Source organism: Tetrao urogallus (genome assembly GCF_951394365.1).
Source record: "Tetrao urogallus genome assembly, chromosome: 2".
NCBI classification, from domain to species: Eukaryota; Metazoa; Chordata; class Aves; order Galliformes; family Phasianidae; genus Tetrao; species Tetrao urogallus.
The window spans coordinates 83,594,780-83,609,468 of record NC_136814.1 but is presented as its reverse complement, the minus strand read 5'-3'; positions in this window follow the sequence as shown (position 1 = coordinate 83,609,468).

Here is a 14,689-nt window from a genome sequence, read left to right as displayed (position 1 = left end):
CCTTGCTTTTACTTTTATTATCTTAGGCTGTCTTTTATTCATTTTTTTCTTTTTCCAATTTAAATCATATATAATAACGGTCTTCACTGCATGTTTTTTAAATATATATTTCAATTCTTCTTACTATAGTAGAAGGTAAAGTTATTATTTTATTGTTATGTTTTAAAAATTACTATATTATTTCTGTATAAGCATTTTATGCAGGTAATTATGAGAGCAGTTAAATTTCAGAATATAGCCTCAGGTGTCTTAACATTTATTTCTAATTGGTTCATTCCATTGGAGACATGCAAATTAGAACAAACCAAAGTTGCATCAAAGGAGATGTTTTGTGATGTGTTTTTCCATGGTAGAATGTTTCAGATCAATAGATCACTGAAATTTTACAGTTCCTCGCTAGCCTCTCAACACCAATTAGTTTCCACATTCTAGATTTTATATGGCTTTATGGGGAAGGCAGAAATAACAGGGTTGGTTATTGCTGACTGCAGTTTGGGAAGAGATTAAGTATCTCCTGTAAATATTTTATTTTGAGGCTAACGTCAACACGTACTTTGGCAAGACATTGAGATGAACTTCCTAGGTGGCATCTATTTACACAGTGCTTTATACTTCTGGAAGGAGAATCATTCTGGGGGTCAGCTTTATCTGTGAAGAAGTTTAGCACGATAGTAACATAATATCAGTCTCTATCAGTATTTAAACATTAAAAATTTAATTTTTGCTATTTGATAACACTGGATTTCAGCAAGATCAACTGTTTGTTTGTTTATTTTTCTTAGACATAAAATGACTTCTTTTAATCACATTTTTATAATATTATAATATGACTGTAACCTTACAAAGACTCATTTCCCCAGCCCTTAGCTTTACAGCTTTTATCTTATCTTGTCTTGTCTTATCTTAGGCTATTTTAAAACCTCTTGAGTTTTTCTAGTACTTGGAGTGAAAGTCAGATGCAGAATATCTGCTACTTTACTGCAAAGGGAATTATTTATGAACTATTAAAACCTATTTCCTAGGAAATGTGCATTCTGCATTTTGACATACAATGAAAAAATAAGTAAGTAGTAGTGGGATTGCTGTTCTGTAGAGAAACAAAATGAAAATAGACGAGCAAAATCTTGGAAAATTGGGACACTATCAAATTTCTGTTTCTGTATTTAGCTTGAGCACTGGCATGTCTAGCTGCTGGCCACCAAATCTTATTAGCCATTCCTTTATGACTTTTGGGAGAGGATATTGTATGACTATTTTCTCATCTTTTTCTTTAACTCAGATTATCAGATTGATAAGTAAAGACAAACCAGGTTTTTGGGTGACTGTTGGAAGCCATAGCTTCAAAACAAGAGATCTGTTGTGACACAGACATCATTATATCCTCACAGGCTTCCAGCTACTGGTATGGTTCCAGCTTCTATTAAACATTTCTATTAAATGTTCTCTGACTGGAAAAAATAAAAAAATAATAATAAAAAAAAGAAAAACTGAGATAGAAGAACAAAAGCCATCAAGAAGAATTGGGCAGAGTTTGAAAATATTAAGCCTTTCTCCTCTTTTGTATATAATGAATGTTGAACAAAGGTTGCCACTTTTATTTATAGCATATTAATTCTTTACAATTAAACTATAGGAGGACTAAGTAAAAAGACAGACCAAATTTCCATAAAACAGAAGCAACTCTTATACTCTCCTTTCACTCTTTTACTGCTTCTATTAGAACATATCTCCATCATCCACTCTGTAGAACATTACCTGCATAGATATATTGATATAAATTTAGAATATATATATTAGGAACACTATATTACACACAGGCAGTTGGCCATAAATATCCACTGCCAGATTGAGATATACTTTAGAATATTGAATGCTGTTTTTAAACAATCACTCAGCAATTGCTTCCCTACTGCCTTTGCTGACTGGGGTAGCTGAACATGTGGCTGCAGCTTCCTTGCGTTTAAGCTTAACAGCTAACTCAGTTTTGAAAAGGTACCAGGATATCATTATATTTCCTGTATTAAAAACAAACCAAACAACCAAACCCAAACCCAAACAAACCAGTTATCACCCCAAACAAACAAACAAACAAAAAAATACCAAAGTGCATGAGACAGGAGAAGAAGATGTGCAAAAATAGTAGAAGACAATGGGAGCCTTTAACAAAGCACACATGGTTGGATAGATGGGGAGATTACTTTAAAGCCTTTTAGTGCTCCTGTTTTTTCAAATCTTTCACTAGCCTCTGAGGTGATTTCAGAGGAGATTTATTACTTCAGTCCAGGTAACACTGAACTTCACAAGTTATGGAGCAACACTAGCATTTGATGTCACCAAAATCTCAAATTACTTCTCTAAAGATAGTGTACTAAATATGAAATCTGCAGACAACAGTAACAGTGACTGTTCTTGAAACCATAATCTAGAACTTAGAATCATGGAATGGCTTAGGTTGAAAGGGACATTAAAGATCATCTTCACACTTTCAAGTTTGGTTTCTATAGTAAACAGATTAACTTTGATTTCTGTGAGTGGCTATTCCAATTCTGACATTTTTACCAAAACTAGGAGATGGGTTGGAATCTCCAAGTTTACCAAAACTTGGAGATGGAATGAAAGCATTCCTGGAATTCCCCTTTCCATTATCTTTTTCCTTCAAACATTTTCCATAGTCCAACTGACAATACGATCATAATTTTTGAGCTTGTTTGGAGGTTCTAGCAGGGGAGCGCAGCTACTGTATACCCTTGACCGATGAACGGTACCATCTCTATTGGGGAAGGTCGTCCTCTTCAACCGAGCACGCAGCTTCGGGAGGAACACACATGGAGCGGTGAGGGAGGAAGGGGACACCCGCCTAGCCAGCCAGATCAGCCGAATCAACCCTGACGATCAATGGGATGACAGATGTTGCATCCAGATCGCCCTCACAGTCTGTGATTCTGTGATCATGATTTTTCTGGCAAGCTTTCCAATAACAATTCAATATTTTGCCACTATGGGACCGCAGTATCTATACTGTATCTATACAGTATCAATTACTTATCTAGAGGTAATTGATTAACATAGAAGTGTTTGGAAAGCTTGGAATGATTAAAGGAACATAAAAATTCAACCAATTGGTTGAATTGATATTACGTGAGATCTTTTTGCTGCCTAGTATAATCTGTAATATTGTCCTCCATGGATGTATCTCTCCCTTTTCCTCAGATGCACACCCATCCCTCAGCAACAACAAAATCAGCAGCGTACTATTAACACTTTCTCAACTAAAACCAGGGCAGTATGTTTAAAGCTAATTGACCATCTTAAACACAGAATAAATTCGTGTTGACAATAGAAGATTTGAGAATGAAATTAATAAGACTAAATTTGAAATATTGTTTCATGTTTTTGAGTTCCTTTTCTAAAGACTGAATGTATTAACATCGACAGCTGCCAAACCAGAAATTCTAAGATGGACACTGTGTAACAACCTTTTCTAACCTTGAATGACATCAAATCTATCAGGTAATCACAATACAAACATTAAGTAATTAACATCTTGTGCATATCTATACATATTTCTACATACATTGTCATATTTTTAGAAAGAAAATTAGGGTAATTGCCACACTCATAACTGACAAAAATTACACTTGTTTTTAGAATCTAATAATCTAAATATTCAATGTTGCTGAGATAGTCAGAAAAATTTCCACTTGTCTGCAACTAATGCTTGGTAAACACTGTAGGGTCTTTCATTTACTGAAACATAAATCCAGACTGTTAGACACAAGGGACTAGTAACAGCCTTTCAAAAGTTTTAAAGAAAGATCTTTGCTGTATCTTTGGGTGATTCTGAATTTAATGCTTTTATTCTTAAAAAGGACTGTACACAAATTGATTTCCTGACATATTTAATCTATTATTTATTTCATTCTTCAGTCATTTTCATTTTTGACCTTTATTTCATTAAGTTGAACAAGCTAACTTGTATTTTACACCCATAGTTGAATCTTCTTTTTCCCTGACAATACCTGTGAATTCTGTTTTAACATTTCCAGTCTTATTTATCCACTACTGAAGACATATGCCAGCTTTAATACTTAAAAATTTCTTCTGGGGATGCTACTCTCAATATGTAAAATGATCACTATTATTATTATTGTTATTATTATTGGAATAACATTGAATAGTTGGCTCAAAAACGTCATATGGAACACATTCAGCAATATTTTCCCCCTCCTGTTATTTCATTTTGGAAAGAAAACTGCTCTCAGTGACAAGTTCTTAGTTAAGGTCTAATTCACTGAACTTCCCATCCAAGGCAGAAAGAAATGACAGAAAGTGTGATTCAAGAATCTGTAAGAAATCCTTTTATCTCCTGTTAACTCTAGAGTCTACCTTAACCATCTGTCTTCTCACAAGCAACTGAAGTGCTGGAAAGACCTGTAGTCTTCTTCTACAGTGTACTTGACGATTAGTCTGTGTACAATTAAGAATGTAGCATCTGCTATATTTGTAGGAACAACATATTTCTTGCATAAATAGTTGCAAAATGATAAAATAAAACATGATATTCCTAACTATGCATAATCATATCAAGTGAAAATTTGAAACAAATTAAACACAGGTGTGTTACATATCAGATTGGTTTTAATCAATCTTATAGGCTCAGATAATTCCTTAGTTATTTGGCTTAATTACATTTCCATTTATTTCCCATTACAAAATTGTTATTCCAATGCTTAAGACATATGTCATAGTATAGCTTTAGAATTTACAATTAGAAAACAATAGTTAAAGAAAATACCAATAAACTCACATAAACACAACAAGCCTCAGTCAGGCAGTCTCACACAAGAATAGCAACATCAGCCTCTGCTCATATCAGTGACCTATACGTGTCTCCTTAAACATTTGAAAAATAGATAGGATTTGTACAAAGCAAAATCAATATCCTATTAGTTCCTTATCCTGACCTACTGTCACACCATCAGGACTGATATACTATAGCCATGAAGAGAAGATCCTAGGCTCTGGACTCTATTTCCAAAACAAAATAGCTTTTTTTCCCAACTTTTCTGAAACCATTACAGTTAGATACAACTATCATTTAAACAAGCACGCCTATCAGTGCCACAGTATACATTATTTTCCTCCCAAGCTAAAAATATATTTCCACTAGCACAATGTGTTATTTACTTATCAAAAGGGAGAATGTGATACCTGCTTCTCTCTACCTGCTCACCTTTCTTGATGAGTTGTTGCCATGACACCCAGTTATACCTTCCAGATGAGATTATATGTAGGGTTTACACAACATTGTGGGAAGATTCCATTTCTGTTGATATGTGCATGTTACAGCATAAAGCAACATTTTAGTCTCTATGGAATTAATATAGTATGCTCTCCATATAATCCATTAACTAAAAAAATTGTATTCATAAAATTACTTTCAAAGGTAACATTTCATAAACTGACTTCAAATGAAATTATGCTACTATAAATTAAATGATAACATGAATGGTGTGGAAGATGAAGCTTCTGCTAAACTAGATAACAGCACGTAGCAATTAAGAAATCAATTTTTATTATCTTACTAGTAGTAGCATTTTAATGCACTTTATGAAAGTTGATTCCATTTTACACTGCTCACAACAATAAAATTCTGGTGATGGAGACTGGTTTTTTTTTGTTGTTTGTTTGTTTTTATTTTTCCCATATCTTTTTTCCTTTTCTCATCTTTGTTTAATCCCAAATGTATTTAAGTTACATGTGGAGTGAGTGGTATGCTTCCTTATAAGATGAAGGCTGTATCTTCACTTAATGCATTCATAAACTGTTATGACTCTGGGGAAGATTTAAGAAAGTACTATTAGCACTATTAACACTAATTCTTGAGAGCACAAATCTTAGTAAAATTCAATTTTTCCTTACAGTTAGTAATTTTTCCTTTCAGAATGCAAGTGTTTCAAAGAATGACTGGATGTATAAGAAAAGGAATGGAATATTTTCTCAGCTACTCAGTACAAAATTATCAGAATCACAAGTGTACAACAGTTAGACTTCACTGTCATTGGTATATAAGAAAATACTGAACTGCAGTTAAATTAGGTAAAAGTTAAATATAAGGTCCTGCACTGTGTTCCAAATAAGTTATCTCAAAATCTGGTCTCCAAAAGGATCTAGTCCTGCTGGATTTCCATCACTAATGGAAAGAAAAAATACAAGCCCCAAGAGGGTGCATGCCTTCTTTCTTGGACATTTAGTTTGCTCTCTGAAGATTCCTCCCAGCTAGACAACTTTTCCACAACCTTATTGACAGAAAGCAAATGAGAAGAAAAACCTTATTATACAAAGTGGTCACAGAATGATAATGAGCTATCAGTGTGAATTAGCAGAGGAAAGATTAGGAACCAAATACTTCAGCTAAGACCTTCCCCGGGAAAAAGCAAAAAACAAAAAAACAGGGAATCACCTTTCATTATATTCTTAAGTGCTGAATACCATTATTTTTCCACATGTACAAGATCAATAGCATCAAACTACAAAAAGATGGTGTAAAGAGCAATAACAACGATAAAGTGAGCAGGGAGCTGAGCATAGGAGAAGAAACAGAAAACAGTTTAGTATTCATTCTAGCATAGTACTTCTAGTGTACTACAAAATGGAATGGCTGTTTTGGAAGTAGCTTACTACAGATTTAAAATGTCGTCTTCTTGTCAAAAATATTTGCATTAGGCGAAGAACTATTTTTTTTTTTTTTTACTAGAATCTAGAAAATTAAACTCATCAATGACCTTGATGAGGGGATAATGGCCACCCTCAGCAAGTTTGCTGATAATATGAAGTTGGGAGGATTGGCTGACACGCCTGAAGGCTGTGTTGCCATTCAGCAAGACCTGGACAGGCTGGAGAGCTGGGCAGAAAAAAAACGGATGAGGTTTAACAAAAGCAAGTATAGAGTCTTGCATGTGGGGAGAAATAATTCCATGCACCAGTACAGGTTGGGGGATGAGCTGGTGGAGGGGAGCTCTGCGGAAAGGGACCTGGGTGTCCTGGTGGATGACAGGTTGGCCATGAGCCAGCAGTGTGCCCTTGTAGCCAAAAAGGCCAATGGCATTCTGGGGTGCATTAAAAAGAGCGTGGCCAGCAGGTCGAGGGAGGTGATCCTCCCCCTCTACTCTGCCCTGGTGAGGCCTCATCTGGAGTACTGCGTCCAGTTCTGGGCTCCCCAGTACAAAAAAGACAAGGATCTCTTGGAAAGAGTCCAGCGGAGGGCCACGAAGATGGTGAAGGGCCTGGAGCATCTCTCCCATGAGGAAAGGCTGAGTGAACTGGGTCTGTTCAGCCTTGAGAAGAGAAGACTGAGAGGGGACCTGATCCAGGTCTATAAATATCTAAGGTGTGGCGGGCAGAATGGCGAGGCCAGGCTGTTCTCAGTGGTGAGTGGAGACAGGACAAGGGGAAACGGCTGGAAACTGCAGCATAGGAAGTTCCGCACAAACATGCGCAAGAACTTCTTTACAGTGAGGGTGACGGAGCACTGGAACAGGCTGCCCAGGGAGGTGGTGGAGTCTCCTTCTCTGGAGATGTTCAAGACCTGCCTGGATGCCAACCTGTGTGACCTGGTGTAGGGAACCTGCTTTGGCAGGGGGGTTGGACTCGATGATCTCTGGAGGTCCCTTCCAACCCCTACAATTCTGTGATTCTGTGAAATTCTCTGTATGAGATACAATATAGCAAAAGAAAGATAGAGGAACAGTATGATGACTCTTTACAGGACACAACCAGAATATAAATATCAACAAAGAAAAAATGTTTTGTTTTATCTGCAAGTCAATATTGGCACAATAGTAGATGGGTATATACCAGCTATATTGAACCAGAAATTAGAAAAATTGTCCTGAATAGTATTCCAGTATAAATATGGTTATCAGCTACAAGAAAGAAAGACAAAGATTAATCAATATAAAGGAAAATCCAAATATTTTAAAATGGATTTTAATAGGTTTTTAGATAGATAATAGAGCTATGATTACTGCAATAATGAAAAATTTGTTTGTCAAACACCCAGGAGCTCCCAGCAAGAGCTATGTTTCTATGCACTGACTGCAAGCCATGTCTCACTGTGTAAGGCCTAAAATGATTTGGAAATATATATGTATGTATGTATATATGTATATACACATACACATATATATACACATGTGTATTTATATATAAATTTAAAAATACTATTGTTATACTTTAGTTACATGATGCAAATAGTTTCTGAATAATCCCAGTAGCAATTTTTACAATTAAACCAAACATAGAGACCAAAAATAGGAATAGAGAGTGTTGGAAAAAAAAATAAAACCTCAGAAATGTTAATTCATTATAACATTAAATTAATGTTCACATACATATATGAATCTAAAAATTTGTCATATTTAGGATTGATATATATTATGTGAGCACTAAAAACAGAATACTTAGCAGCCACACAAATGGCACCTCATTTCTAAAAAGGAAGTGTCTACAGAGAAGATAGCCCATCACAGCTACTGCTGGAAAACTTGCAGCAAATGATTTCAGAAACAAAGGCTGTGCTTGCAGTTGCTAAAAGGCTTTTGTGACAGAACTAGTCGAAAATGTCCTTCTAAGTTTGTCCTAAGTTTGTCTGAGTAATTAGAAGAATTTTTACCCTTTTGTTCAGTATAGTTTCAAGCGCAGATGGTCAAGCTCCCAGAGGAAGATAAAGCATAGGTTTAATTTCCTGGTTTTGTTAAGTTTCCCCTCCAAAATTAAGACAAACCATATTACCAATTACTGACCACCAGGAACAAATGAGAATCTTGGCTAAGCGGTTCTGTAATTCTCCTGTGAAACAAGCCACTGGCACTTCCCTTTTGGGCTTTGTTTGGTGGTAGTATTTTGGGTGAGTGGATCTTCTTTTTTCCTGGTTGTTTTTTGTTTGTTTTGTCTTGTATTGTTTTAAATCTAACCACAAATGGAAGAGGAACAAACCTGATTGTAGAGCAGAACTGGATACCTTTCTTTAATTCCCATCAACATGAAGGGCTTTAGATAAGATTAGATAGAAGACGTTCAGAAAAATTTCACCTTAAAGATTTAATTACCAAATCTATCTACTCTCATATAAATACACTGACATGAATATAGTTACCATGCAGACTATGTGATTGCGAAAGAAGTTTTTGTAGCATTATTTTATCACAGATTATTTATAGATGTGAATGCGGCATATCATAAAGAAGTGATATAATAAATAATTATTTTAATTATAAATATATTATTTCTGCTTCTCTTTCAGACTGCCATTGCTTAACATTTATTTTGATTACTAAGTCACAAATGCCATATGACTACAAATTGTTTGTATTCTGCATTAGTTTATATGGACACAAGTAGCACTACATCAAAAATAAGATTTGTAACTAAAAGTTTTGGTCTCTAGTCTCAGTAAGGACTCTAATGCCTCAGACAATTGAAGTTTTGCCTATTTGACTCAGTATTGTACTCTTAGCTTACAGAGCTTCCTGAACTACCTTGGGAAGGGTTACAAGCTTCTTGAAGTGAAGTAGCCTTTTTAATTACAAAAGCTAAGCAAGTTAAATCCCTTGCTACAACTTACAAACTATCTTTAAAACATTACTGACAAAAACACTCATTGCACAGAAAGAAGTTGCTTTAAATTAAAAACTTCATTTTTATGAATGAAACCCCTGAGATTCACATATGAAGTGTGTATCTATCTTACCACCACCACCAATAGTGAAGTTTACACAGGAGCAGTTAAGATAGGAATTGCTTTCTTTGAGCTTTTGTTTTAAATCATCATCTCAATTTAATTTTATCAGTTAAAGAAAAAAAAAAAAAACAACAGAAAGCTATTCAGTGTTCTTGAATATACTTATTATCATAAAAACAAGAGCAGTGTTGCAAAAAAAAAAAAAAAAAAAAAAGGCATTTTTCAATCAAATATCTCTTAGTGGTGATTGTTCAGATACTACAGTATTAAAACACATTTAATATAGAGAATTACACAGTATCTTTAAGTTTTTAATCACAGAACCACAGAAATGCAGGGCTTGGAAGAGACCTCAAGAGATCATTGAAGTCCAAATCCCTGCTAAAACAGGTACCACAGGTAGGCGTCCAGACAGGTACTGAATGTCTCCATAGGAGACCTCTTCTTCCACTTGGGAAACCTGTTCAAGTGCTCTGTCACCCTTACCATAAGGGAGTTATTCCGTATGTTTTTATGGAACTTCTTATGTTCAAGTTTAATCACAGTAGTACCAAAAATAAGTTGATACATATAAATAAATAAACAAATATTACCTGATATCACCTTTGTCTCACTTATGAGTACAGATAGGTCTCTATTTAAGCCACACTCTGCATTAGATAATTATAAATAGATAATGCACTATTTTGTTTTGTTTTTGTTTTCCTGGCCTAAACCTTATATTGTAAGAATAGAAAATAAATTATATTTTAAAAAATATATATATATATATCTAACAGTAACAATAATAATGTTTACCTGCTCCTCTAAAGATATTAGGGCATTATCTAACTTGCTTATGCTCATCCTTAACTTTACAATGGCAATTTAGTAATACATTGATCTTTGGTCATTTAACACAGCCAAGTGCTAAAATGAACATAGATAGTAAAAATTATCGAGAACTTCAAAAGCAGCATTGTATATGTTGGCATAAAACTTTACAGACAAATTTAAAACTTCGGATGCTTTTCTTCTGAGCGCTTCAGATAAATGCAAGTGTAATTGACAATAAACGGCAGATTTACTTATCAATGCAGAAGTAGTAGAAAATGTCATTACATGTACTAAACCTTTCTAACAGTTCCCTAGATTATTCATAACAAGTAGTTGGTTATTTCTCTGTCACTTCTAATAAACTGAAAGCATTACATTTCGTTTGTCTATTTTCTGCTTTAATCTCATTTAATCTCATTTTAAGACCTTGAATTATACTATTTCAGTTACAACAAATGAACAGATTTCAAGTGTCATCATTATTTTCAGAAGGGAAATAATGGTAGCTACCTTCTTTATAAAAGCTCTTTGAATTCTTAAGATCAGTTCATTGTATCAATAATGTGAGTATATTGTATTTTTAAGGTAAAATATGTTAAAGAATAACTCCAAATTATCTATTTTGTCTCTTAATATAACCCCAATTCTGTTATATATATTGATCTTTAAAAAAAAACACAGAATAATTGTATTTCTTCTGTAATTATTAAAATTCTTTCTCACAGCTTGCTTCCTGAGGTATTTTTTGTGATAAGACTCTGATTGATTTGTTGAGGAGGCAAGTGCTGAGTGCTACTGTGTGACAACCAACATCACTTTGGGGACATTTGAAAGCACCTTCCTCCAGAGCTGCTTGCCTCCGGAAGAGAGTGCTCAGGAGTGTTTACTGGCAGAAGATCTGGCCTGTGATTAAATAGCTCCAGTTTGGTATGGGGAAAATTGGGGAATGATACTATTGTGTCCTATGAAAAACAGAATGCAGGTGGACATCCCTGCTCCCTCTTATCTGCTGGCAAGGCCCAGAAGATGGGAATAAAGGAGTTTCTGCTGAGATCCCAGAGCCAGAAGGTGTCACTCCAAAGAGAGCTGACTCAACCACTTTGGACTTACAACAACAGTCTTCAACAACAGTCTGACAATGGCCTCAAGTTGTGCAAAGGGAGATTCAGGTTGGACATGTGGAAATACTTCTTGGAAAGAATGGTCACGCTCTGGAATGCGCTGCCCATGAAAGTGGTGAAGTTGCTGTCCCTACAGGTGTTCAAGAAACATTTAGATGTACTGAGGGACATGGTTTAGTGGGAAATATTGGTGGTAGGTGAATGCTTGGACTGGATGATTTCAGGTCTCTTCCAACCTCAGTGTTTCTAAGATTCTATATATGTTACACTGATTAGCAATATGTGTATGACACAGCTGTTTAAATCTATAGGTGTGAATTTAACATCCAACAAAAATCAGTGAATGGTCTAGTGAACTATTATTGATTTACACAACATGGCTATATTTCTAGAAACCAGGGAAATAAATTTAAATTTAGTAATATGATTCTTTTTATCCTTACTGACAACTACGACAGCTAAGGCTGATTTCAAAACAAGTGATCACATCTAATTTTATTTTGAGATAATGATTCTTCACAGTGAAACCACACAGTGCTGCATGGAACATCAGTCACTATTACTCATTTGGATGTTTGAGATATGTGAAAATGAAAGTCAACATCATGAAAGAAAACCAATTAATCACTTTAACAATTAAAATCTCTGGAAATGTAAATAACAGAAAAGATAGAGAGGAACCAAATTTACTCTATGTTTATTAACATTTAGCAACATGCCTGAAAGTCTCTGTGCTATGAACATGCTTATTACTTTATATTAAGAACTCAAAAGCTTGAAAAATAAAGTCCATAGATGACTACAGACCACAGTACTCCAATGCGAAGCAGAAATAAATATAGTACAAAGCTATTTTTTCCCCTAAATGAGTAGTCATTAGAATTCTTTTCCATTTCTATTTTTATGCAAATTGAGAGCTTTTTAATTAACAGACATTATGAATACAGTATATTTAGAAGACATAGCTTCTAGAGAATCAATTTGTCACATATTTAAAGTAAATTCTACTTTCTGAGATAAAAATAGACTTATTCAGTTATATACAGCAGTTTATCTTGAGAGCTTCTGTATTTTTCACAAGAATATTCTAAATGTAATAGAAGCAACGAATAAAATTCCTGCTCAAATCAAGCTCATTCCGGGTGGGTTAAAACAGAGTGTGGCAGCCACTTCTTGGATAAGAGGGTACAAAACATTTCTGCTCTTATTAGAGTCTATGGATATGGCACCAACAATAATTGTTGGTTTTTATTCCCATTATTCTGAATTCTTAAGAAACTGCATTCACACAGTAAACTTTTCATTTTACACTGACAGTAAGCTTTCCATTTTACATTGACCAAGGCATTCTAATGATCCTTCCTTATGTAGGCAGGTCACAACTTCCAGGAAAGTTAATGCTTATTATTTTTATCCCAACAGTGACTTGAAACTTCCAATTATTAACAAAAGTCCCAGCATACTAGACAAAAATGCAGACAAAAGATAGGCCTTGCTACAAAGAACTCATGAGTGGGTGATCATTTGAACAAAAACCTATCTTGACCAGCCCTAATTTTGAGTTAATGATTACTCACTTAAAAGGAAAGCACGAACAATTTGATAGCTGCTTTTTGGCTTTGTGTCAACTAATGGCAGTAAGGAAAGAGGCAGTAGATAGACTAAGACACTTACTCTATAGCTGATGCAGATAATGAAGACTTGGGAAGTTACCTCTCCAGCCTTCCTACAAGGCAGATGCTTTATGAAAAACTACCTATATTGAAAACTTCAAAATTTCAAGAATCATAATTTGAATTTCACTGCAAACTGATACAAATAAATCACAACCATATGATCTTTAATCTGATGTTGTTGCTTTTAGTCTTTCAGTCTTTAATGCGTGCAAGATTAAGGATTTTCTTGTGATTTTTAAGTATATCTTCTTCCCCTGGCATTTAAAAAAAAAAAAAACAGGAAAAAAGAAACAAGCTTTCATTTCATAGCTGTTTTGACTCTACTTCTGTACTGTCTCACTTCCCAAGATTTCTTTTCATTTTTTATTTTTTTTTAAACAATAAATTATTTTCTTTTCTTTCTTTTAGACATGTGAAAGACAGAGAAGGTGGTCTGAGACAACCAGCATAGCTTCACCAAGTCCTGCCTGACCTGCCAGATTATCTGTGTTGGTATACCAGTATCACAGCATCAGCAGACAACGGAAGATAAACTGAAATCATCCATCTAAACTTCAGTAAGGCCTACAACAAGCTCTGTCATAACAACCTTTTCTCCAAATTGGAAAGATATGGATTTGATGGGTGGACTATTTGATGGACTGGAAACTAGTTGCAAGATTGCACCAGAGCGGTCAGTGGATCAGTGTCTGGATGATGATAGGTAACCTCAGGGTACTGGGACCAATGCTCCTTAGTATCTTTATCAGTGTTACCCATAGGGGGATGCATCCACCCTCAGCAAGTTCACAGAGGGCACCAAGCTGCATGGTGAGGCTGACACTACTGAGGGACAGAATACTGTCCAGAGAGATGAGACACACTTGAGCAATGAGCCCAGGAGAGCCACATGAGGTTCAACAAATTCAAGTGCAAAGTCTTGCACCTGGGTCTTGGCAACCCTCCACTACCAATACAAGCTGGGGGACAAAAGGATTGAGCACAGCCCTGCAAAAAAAAAAAAAAAAAAAAAAAAAAAAAAAAAAAACAAAACAAAAAACTTGGGGGTGCTGGTGGATGGCAATCTGGACGTGAGCCAAGAATGCACTCTAGCAGCTCAGAAAGCCAACAGCATGTGGGTTACATCTAAAAGAAACATAGTCATCACATTGAGGGAAGCAATCCCACCCCTTCACTCCACACTGGTGAGACTTTTTATGGAATTACATCCAGATGTGATGTCCTTACACATGGACTTCTTGAAGCATGTCCAGAGGAGGGAAATGAAAGTTAACTAAGGGATGGAACACTCCCCCTGCAAGGACAGGCTGAGAGAGATGGGGCTGCTCAGCCTG